This window comes from Microcaecilia unicolor, chromosome 11 (genome assembly GCF_901765095.1).
Source record: "Microcaecilia unicolor chromosome 11, aMicUni1.1, whole genome shotgun sequence".
In the NCBI taxonomy this organism is placed as follows: Eukaryota; Metazoa; Chordata; class Amphibia; order Gymnophiona; family Siphonopidae; genus Microcaecilia; species Microcaecilia unicolor.
In genome coordinates, this window is record NC_044041.1 from 27009226 (window position 1) to 27017277 (window position 8052).

Sequence of the window (8052 nt, forward strand, 5' to 3'; positions counted from 1 at the left end):
CTATAGAAATGCTAAATAGTAGTAGTAGTAGTAGTAGATGATGGCAGAGGAAGATCTGCATGGTCCATCCAGTCTGCCCAACAAGATAACTCATATGTGCTACTTTTTGTGTATACCTGACCTTGATTAGTATCTGCCATTTTCACGGCACAGACCGTAGAAGTCTGCCCAGCACTAGCCCCGCCTCCCAACCACCAGCCCCACCCCCACCACCGGCTCTGCCACCCAATGTCCGCTAAGCTTCTGAAGATCCATTCCTTCTGAACAGGATTCCTTTATCCCACACATTAGGTATAGCCCTAAACAAAGGCCGAGAGGAGGTAACCTGCAGGTTGGACAAAAGACACCTTGCTGGGCAGACTAGATAGACCACTGCTGGTCTTTATCTTCCATCTGTTACTATGTTGCTGTGTTATTTTGTATGTCTCCAGGGGGTGATCCAGATTTTAAAAAATGAAGATCTCCATCAAATTGGGAGCGATTCTCATTCTTTTGTATCCCATGTTTTATCCAGAAGAGTGGAATTTGAGAGAGGTCGTCCAACTCAGAATATGGATGTCTATTTCTCATGTATTTTAGAACAGGATCTGCTCACATACAACCTGTTCTAAATTACATGAGAAATGGACGTCCAAGTGCTGGCTAAGTCCAGCATGAACATCCATTTTACAAACTGCAAATGGGGCAAAACAAAGGACATGGATGTCTCTGTAGAAGCACAGGAACGTCCGCATTATAAAATGACCACAGACACATCCACGATGAGGAGTAGCCTAATGGTTAGAGCAGCCAACTGAGAACCAGTACAGAGAACCAGGGGTGCAGATTCCTAATCCACTGAAGCGCTTTGTAAATTTCTTTTCTATCTTTTTTTAATTTTTAAATTGTGGGCCTTCCGGGGCAGAAAAATACCTACTGTGACTTCCCTTACTCCCTCTGTTGGAGAACTGCTCAACTGGAGCACCTTTCTGGAAGATGGACGTGCCAAGAACCAGGTCTAAATATGGACATCCATCTTTTTGTCCAAAAGGGTCTTTATTCAAACAAGTTCCGACGAGGCCACGTTTCGCCAAGTAGGCTGTATCAGGGGTAAACATAAACAACTAACCAGGGTCACACAAGGTTTACCCTGGCAGTGAGACTGAGCATCCAAGATGACTTTAATGCAGCTTATTATCCACAGAGGGCAGAGCAGCAGCTTCACATGCCCAGATCATGCCCCCTTGCCATATGGACGTACTGCACTTTCAGACATCCAGACCCTGACTTTGTAGAATTGGAATTTGGACGTCAGTGCAATCTGGACATCTAAATGCCAGTTTTCAGACATCCAGAACGGGAATAGAGCTTCTAAAATAACCACCTGTCTCAAGATCGCCAAGGAAAATGAGCTCCCTTCTTAAGCAGGAGTCTTGGGAAGCCAGAGAACAGAGGATTTACAAAGCTGCAGCTGTTAAGTATTTGTATGCTTATCTTGATCTTTTCCCCAATTAAGTTAGTTGCTACTTTTCTGTATTATAATTATTACTCTCTAATTGTCCTGAAGTGCTTATTGCTCTACGAATCTTACATAAAATCCTGTGGTTAGTCTACTTGAATGTTAGACTGCTTAAGCGCCCCATGGGTGGGCCTCGATGGGCCTGGGCCTACCCACTTTGGACTCAGGCCCACTCAGTGCCAGAATGTGGGAGCAAGCTGGGCTCCATTGTCCTGCATCTCCCTCTCCTCCTTTTCTTAACAATTCTCTCTCTCAAAAAGTTGCCAACAGTGACAACAGTGACTCTCACACATTACCTATGGCTGATCCAGAAACCTCCCCTCTGCCGCGTCCCACCCCACACTGATGCAATTTCCTGCTTTTGCCTGGGTGGAATGCGGCAGAGGGGAGGTTTCCGGGTCAGCCGCTGGCAGAAAGAGTCACTGTTGTCGCTACTGGTGACCCTTTGAGAGAGACATTTGTGAAGGTAGATGGGGTGGGGGTGAAGATTTGGAATGAGAATTTGACAACAGGAGGGAAGGAGGGATAGATAAAGTGAGAATTGTTGGACATGGGGGAGGGGAGGGAAGGAAAGAAATGCTGCAGGGGGGAGGGAGAGGGAGAAATTTTGGACATGGGAGGAAGGGAGGGAAGGCAAGAGATGCTGCATGGGGGGGAAGGGAAAATGTTGGACTGGGGGTGGAGGGGTGGGAGGGAGAAATGTTGAACATGGAGATGGAGGGGTGGGAGGGAGACAACCTGCATGGGGAACAGGAGCGAGAGAAGAAGAAATGGGATGGAGTGGCATGGATGGGGAGGGAGGAAGATATGTTGCATGGGCGGGGGGGGGGGGGGGGGAAGAAGAAAGATGTTAGATCCGGGATGCAAAAAGGGAGAGAGGGAGACAGAGACACAAAGAGAGATGGTGGAGAATGGGAGAGAGAGAGGGAAGAGGGAAGAGATGTTGGTCATGGGGTGGAAGAGAGGAAGGGAGAGATGCATAGGAGGGAGAAGGGAGAAAGAGGGAGATGTTTTATCCAGGGGCAGAAGGGAGTGAAGGAGAGATACTGGACAATGGAACCCTGGTTCTGATGTGGCTCTCAAGTGAGTGTGACACCTTTTCTGTTATGCGCACTGCAGAGTCACATCAGCAATGCATTGTGGTGGGTGTAGGGTATTGGGCTCCGTGATTCCACTAGCTTGTGGCAAATGCTCACGATGTTGGTAGTTGGTAGGCTGTACTCCCATGGTGCTTTTCCCCCTGCTTACTGGGTCAGAGTGTGCCCTGTTTTGTTTCCGGTAGTCCATGAGGAACTGGCCATTTTTGTAAGCCAGTTTTAGATCCCTTTCACGTGTTAGCCACGTTACAGAACTTAGTTCTTACCTTGAATGTGGCTGAAAGAGGGCATTGTACACCATTCTGCCAGCTCTGACCTACTGCTAATCTCAGTACCAGGGAGACTCTTTGCCAGTGGGGCACAACCTCTGATCTGCAGTTAACTGTGAGTAAACATGCTTATTCCAATAAAGGACGTTTTCGGAGACATTAGTCTTCAGGTGTCAACTGGTGTGCCAAGGTTCTACAGCAGCAACAAGTCCTAGAGGCCTGCGTGTATGCAGGTCCCTGGAGCACTTTTAGTGGGTACCGCAGTGCACTTCAGGCAGGTGGACCCAGGCCCATCCCCCCTACCTGTAACACTTGTGCTGGTAAATGGGAGGTCTCCAAAACCCACTGTACCCACATGTAGGTGCCCCCTTCACCCCTAAGAGCTATGGTAGTGGTGTACATTTGTGGGTAGTGGGTTTTGGGGGAGAGGGGTTGGGTGCTCAGCACCCGTGGTAAGGGAGCTATGCATGTGGGAGCATTGTCTGAAGTTCACCGCACTGACCTCTAGGGTGCCCAGTTGGTGTCCTGGCATGTCAGGGGGGCGAGTGTACTATGAATCGTGGCCCTTCCCATGACCAAATGGCTCGGATTAGGATGTTTTTGAGCTGGGCGTTTTTAGTTTCCATTACCGCTAAAAAAAAACCAAACGCCCAGCTGAAAAACGTCCATTTTTTCGAAAATACGGTCTGTCCCACCTCTTCACATACCCGTTTTCGGACATAGACGCCCATGGAGATAGGCGTTTGTGTTCGATTATGCCCCTCTAGGGTTTTTCAGCTTGGAGAAGAGACGGCTGAGGGGAGACATGATAGAGGTATATAAAATAATGAGTGAAGTGGAATGGGTGGATGTGAAGCGTCTGTTCACGCTTTCCAAAAATACTAGGACTAGGGGGCATGCGATGAAACTACAGTGTAGTACATTTAAAACAAATAGGAGTAAATGTTTCTTCACCCAACGCGTAATTAAACTCTGGAATTCGTTGGCGGAGAATGTGGTGAAGGCGGTTAGCTTGGCAGAGTTTTAAAAAGGGTTTGGATGATTTCCTGAAGGACAAGTCCATAGACCGCTACTAAATGGACTTGGAAAAATCCACAATTTCGGGAATAACATGTATAGAATGTTTATACGTTTGGGAAGCTGCCAGGTGCCCTTGACCTGGATTGGCCGCTGTAGGGGACAGGATGCTGGGCTTGATGGGCCTTTGGCCTTTTCCCAGTATGGCATTACTTAAGTAAGGGAAGGGACTTACCAACGTAATCTGAATTTGTAGTTTACGTAGAGCTCAAGTTTGGCAAAGCACGTAATTAGACACAATCTTTAGCCAAAATTGTAAACATGTTCAGCAACTCTGCAGTGCACCATTTGATCATATATTGTAATTTAAATACTGCAGCTAATTGTTAGACATTATAATTAATGGACTATTAATGGATTAAATTCCATTGGATTTTCTTTTAAATGCTATTGTCTTTCTAGTTGAGGCAAGGTTGTGAAACATATCAAAAAATATATCCCTAATCAGAACAGATGGCCCGATATTCAAAAGGGTGTAACCAGGCAGGAGAGGCTTCTGCTCGGTTAACCCCGTTGAATGACCCAGCAGCTGATATTCAGTGTTACTTAACTGGTTAGTGCTGTCAAACTTGTCCTATCTCCAGCCATCCCCTATCTGAATAGGTTAGGGATGAGCTAGAAGCAGAGTTTGGCACAATCCAGCTTATTTTCGAAGGAGATGGCCAGCCATCTTCCGACACAAATCGGGAGATGGCCGGCCATCTCCTGAAGATGGCAAAATCGGTATAATGGAAAGCCGATTTTGGCCAGCTCCAACTGCTTTCCGTTGCAGAGCTGGCCAAAGTTAGTGGTTCCGTAGGGTATGGAAGACGGGGCGGAGGCGGGACGGGGGCGTTAACACATGGCCGGCTTCGGCCAATAATGGAAAAAAAAAAAAAAGGCCAGCTCTGACGAGCACTTCACCGGCTTCACTTGGTCCATTTATTTTTAGAACCAAGCCTCCAAAAAGTGCCCCAACTGAGCAGATGACCACTGGAGGGAATTGGGGATCACCTCCCCTTACTCCCCCAGTGGTCACCAACCCCCTCCCACCCCAAAAAAAGTTAAAAATCATTTTTTTGCCAGCCTCTATGCCAGCCTGAAATGTCATATCCAGCTTCATGACAGCAGTCTGCAGGTCCCTGGAGTAGTTTTTAGTGGGTGCAGTGCATTTCAGGCAGGCGGACCCAGGCCCATCCCCCCACCTGTTACACATGTGGTGGTAAATGTGAGCCCTCCAAAACCCACCCGAAACCCACTGTTCCCACATGTAGGTGCCCCCTTCACCCCTTAGGGCTATGGTAGTGGTGTATAGTTGTGGGTAGTGGGTTTTGGGGGGGATTTGGGGGTCTCAGCACCCAAGGTAAGGGAGGTATGCATCTGGGAGCAATTTTTGAAGTCTACTGCAGTGCCCCCTAGGGTGCCCGGTTGGTGTCCTGGCATGTCAGGGGATCCAGTGCACTACAAATGCTGGCTTCTCCCACGACCAAATGCCTTGGATTTGGACGGGTTTGAGATGGCCGGCATGGGTTTCCATTATCAGCAAAAACTGATGCCGGCCATCGCTAACATTTGGCCGGCCCCAACCGTATTATCAAAACGAAAGATGGCCAGCCATCTTTTTCGATAATATGGTTCGTGACCGCTTTTTGCGGTGCCGGCCATATAGATGGCTGGCGCCGTTCGATTATGCCAATCAATGTCAACTTAGCTGGTTAGTGGTGATTTTCTGTCTGTTAACTGGTTAAGTAATTGCATAAAGAGGCCCTTTTACAAAGGCGCGGAAAGCCTAATGAGGGCTTGCCGCAAGCCAATTCAGGACTACTGCAGGATCCCGGCGGTACTGCCTGCCTCCAGTGGTATATACTCCCCCAGGAAATGGCTGTGTGGCAAGTGTTGCACTTACCACCGAAAACATGCTGTCAGAAAAATGGCAGATGGTGAATAAGCACGAGCTATTAGCAGTTTGGTCCCTTGAAAAAGCCGGTGGGAGAAACGGGTCCCCATTGGGCACACTACATTAAGTTAAGTACTTGGAGATTTTATTATGCTGTAAAATTTTGACGTTTTACTTAAAGTAGAAAACGGAGGTTTTTGACCAATGATTGAGCAGGTTGCCTATGACCTAGAGATGGGAATAACTAGTGAGGTAATTAAATTTGCTGATGACACAAAATTATTCAACGTCATTAAATCGCGGGAGGATTGTGAAAAATTACAAGAGGACCTTATGAGTCTGGGAGACTGGGCGTCTCAATGGCTGATGACGTTTAATGTGAGCAAATGCAAAGTGATGCACGAGGGAAAGAGGAACCCGAATTAAAGCTACGTCATGCAAGGTTCCACGTTAGGAGCCAAGGACCAAGAAAGGGATCTAGGTGTTGTCGTTGAGGATACGTTGAAACCTTCTGCTCAGTGTGCTGCTGCGGCTAAGAAAGCAAATAGAATGTTAGGTATTATTAGGAAAGGAATGGAAAACAAAAATGAGGATGTTATAATGCCTTTGTATTGCTCCATGGTGCGACCGCATCTTGAATATTGTGTTCGATTCTGGTCGTCGTATCTCAAAAAAGATTTAGTGGAATTAGAAAAGGTGCAGAGAAGGGCGATGAAAATGATAAAGGGGATGAGATGACTTCCCTATGAGGAAAGGCTAAAACGGCTAGGGCTCTTCAGTTTGGGGAAAAGGCGGCTGAGGGGAGATATGATAGAGGTCTATAAAATAATGAGTGGAGTTGAACGGGTAGATGTGAAGCGTCTGTTTATGCTTTCCAAAAATACTAGGACTTGGGGGCATGCGATGAAGCTACAACGTAGTAAATTTAAAACAAATCGGAGAACATTTTTCTTCACTCAACCTGTAATTAAACTCTGGAATTCATTGGCAGAGAATGTGGTAAAGGTGGTTAGCTTAGCAGAGTTTAAAAAAGGTTTGGACGGCTTCCTAAAGGAGAAGTCCATAGACTGTTATTAAATGGACTTGGGGAAAATCCACTATTTCTGGGATAAGCAGTATAAAATGTTTTGTACTTTTTTGGGATCTTGCTAGGTATTTGTGATCTGGATTGGCCACTGTTGGAAACAGGATGCTGGGCTTGATGGACCTCTGGTCTTTCCCAGTATGGCAATACTTATGTACTTATGTAAGTGCTAAAAACTGTCTGTGGTGAGACACTGAGCACATTAAGCTTCTGAGGTCTTTCCTCCTAAAAAATAAAACATTTCAAAATAATTAAAAGATTTGAAAAAAACAAAACATTTTTTCCTTAAATAGAGTGAAAAAAGTTTGGCACATTCATTGTGTTGGCATCACAAGAATTTAAGCAATTTTGTGCACAGTTCAGGATTGAGTGGGTTCTCTATATCTGTGCCACAGTTTTTGTATGAAGTGCACTTACCACACAGCCATTTCCGTTCCTGGCCCAGAAATTCCTTGTACCGGGTGGCGGTAAAAGGGGGCCTTGGCCACGCGGCAAACCCATGTGCCGAAGATGCCACTTCAGGGCCCCTTTTATCAGGGCTCAAAGTTAGGACAGCAAAACAGCTGTCCTAACTTTATGTGCTAAGCTAACTGGGCACTGGTCTGAATATTGGCTGGTGCTCGGTTAACTTCTGAGTCGGTGGGCATTCCTGGATCTTCAATTTCGGGAGCCGTGCATGCCCCAGCATTGCATATCTGGTATTAGTTCAGCCTACGGCTGGAAGTAGCTTACCAGCCGCTTACTGCCACAAGCTGAATATCAGACCCAGAATGTTTTGACCGCACCACAACACTGAGGGTCAGTGGTTCAGGGTGAATTCACAGAATAATCAATGCTTAATTTAAAAATGTGCTTCTATTTCCTCTCAATCTTTTGGTTATCAATAGAAATCAAACAAAATAAAACATGGAAAAGAAAATAAGATGATACCTTTTTTATTGGACATAACTTAATACATTTCTTGATTAGCTTTCAAAGGTTGCCCTTCTTCGTCAGATCGGAAATAAGCAAATGTGCTTTCAATCTTTTAAAAGCATTAAAAATATGTACCTTGTTAAGAAGATCATGGTTGGTTTACCATATCTTTCTGAGGCAGTCTTTAAGGAATTGGTTTCTGCAGGAAGCTTCTGTTGATTTTAAAGAATTTGCAG